Raw genomic sequence first — 2,319 nt, 5'->3', positions numbered from 1 at the left:
TAACATTACATAATTATAATGTGTTTTTCATGAACTTGTATTATGAGCCGAATTGAAAAAAGGATAACGTATCGATTCTCAGACTTGTGAACCAAGAGTTTTTTAATAAATTGTAGCAATCTAATCTTCAAAACGTCTATCTATGCGATGCATCACATATTTGCAAGTAAGAGGAGTAAAGTAATGTTGCTACTACCATGACGAGAAGAATCAGAGCAATGTCCAAGTATCTAAACCTTATTGGTTTCACGCAAACCAAAAGCTTTGTCACAATGTGAAGTTTTGCAAGGATTCTAGCCACGGATTAAACATATTTTGGTTATTTCACTAAAGAAGACGTAAATTCGAGCATAGATCTAATTTGAATCGGAAATAATTAACTTACTTGACTAAAAATCCATCTTAAATTTAATATTTTTGAGAGGTGCCTATAATTCAGAGGGGTGCTAGAAAGGAATAACATTTTTATACTATAACTACCAATAACAACCTTTTTCAGGTTTTCTTCCCTGTACTTAAGCCTGTACATAATAACGCTAAAATGAATTTATTTCATACGCATGGACGGACCGCTGTATAAAGGAAGCTTTACCTTACGTTTATAAGCTTATAAATTGATTTTGAGTCATTTTAAAACCAAATATAAATGGTTCGAAATTAATTTCAAGAAAAGAATCAAGCTACTTTAAGCTGGTGGAATTTTGCCTCAAAACTTGGACAAATTTCCCTCAAAAATAAAATTACCAATAAACAACATTTTAAGTCCAACCCAATTCTTATAATAATATTATAAAATTTCAACGCAACCGCAGCCTTTCAATATAAAACTTTTACTTCCATGGAGCAATTCGTCGATAAAATGAAATTTCCACATAATGACAAACCATCGATTATATTATTATAGTTTGAAAGCCTGTAGGTGCCTAAGGGTAACAAAATGTTCCAGATGCAAACAGGGCTGTTTACCAAGAAAAATATGAAGATTTTAGCAAGAGTTATAATAGGAATATGTTTTATATGCGTATGCATGGACCAAAGTTGTCTAAAAAGGACCAATGTTTCCCCAGTTTACTGATTACTAATAATAAAGTGAAAAATTAGAAAACATTGCAAAAAATCCGATTAATATATAAATATACAAGGTGTTCATTTGAAAACTTCCCACCACGGATTTATCGAAAACCACTGATTAAAAGAAAAAACTTCGAAACACGTTAAAAGATTTGTGAAGGGGGACAACTTTTTAAGCAAAAACTCCTTCAGCCCCTTTCACCCTCTGTCCCTCAGGGTTATTCCCTTAAAAGTTTTAAATGACAAGTGGTATCGAGTAATAGCTTGCTTGAGAAGTCTTTCGAAGTGCTTTATAAAAACGTTTGATTTCTTAAAATCGGTCGATTCCTTTTTTTTTCGTAGGCCTCGGTTTCGGTCTCAAATCGTGCTGAAAGAAAGGTTTTAAAGGAATCAGTGTAAAAAGTCACTGAGGAGAAACGCTAATTGAAAAATGCGTAGGTAATGAAATGTAAAAAGAAAAGAAAGAAAGGAGAGCAGAACTGGCCGAGAACAGACACGCGAAGATAGTCGACGGAAAATACTCATGAAGAAGGAAAGAAGTTGATGACAAATGCGTACCGAAAGAAAAATACAGGAAAGAGTAAGCTGTGACAGAACGTGAAATATGCATTCGGGGAGAGGGAAACAAACTGTAACGGTAGCTCTAAATTTGAATTTATTTTTTCGAAAATTATAAAGGTAGGTAAATTTTTTGACATTTCAAGGTAGATTTTACATACCTACCAGAGAAAATTTACAGGGTATCGGAATTTAGAGGGCGGATTTTCCAATAAATTGTGTAGTTAATGCAATTTCAAGAATAAATCTATAAAAGTGAGTATCTTAATTGGCGTTATCTACCCCAAACCACTGAATACGCCTAAGATCATTTTAGTATCGTGAAAAATGCCACGTGGTATATGTTGGTCATGCATGGGATTTGATTAATTACCCTTTTTTTATTTAATTCGCAGTGCAAAAATGAAGCAAACGAACCAACTAGTGAAGTTGGCCGTATTTCATTAATAAGAAGCCATTTTGCGGATGGGAGATAATGAGAAAGGATACTAGGGGCCCTTACATTATACCTGTATGATTTACATGAAAAGTAATTGCCAAAAATTTAAATGCCACTCGGACTTTCACAATTACGATACGCGAAATATGCATAATTACGTACCTAATTATTACGTCTTAAAAAAAGTCAGTACGGTCCTAATTTTTTAGCCATAAAATCTTTTAATATGTTGCCCACCGCTCTCAAACATT

The sequence above is a fragment of the Photinus pyralis genome, unplaced genomic scaffold (assembly GCF_008802855.1).
Source record: "Photinus pyralis isolate 1611_PpyrPB1 unplaced genomic scaffold, Ppyr1.3 Ppyr1.4_LG5, whole genome shotgun sequence".
Classification (NCBI taxonomy): Eukaryota; Metazoa; Arthropoda; class Insecta; order Coleoptera; family Lampyridae; genus Photinus; species Photinus pyralis.
The sequence above is the reverse complement of the archived record's forward strand: the minus strand, read 5'-3'. Positions refer to the sequence as shown.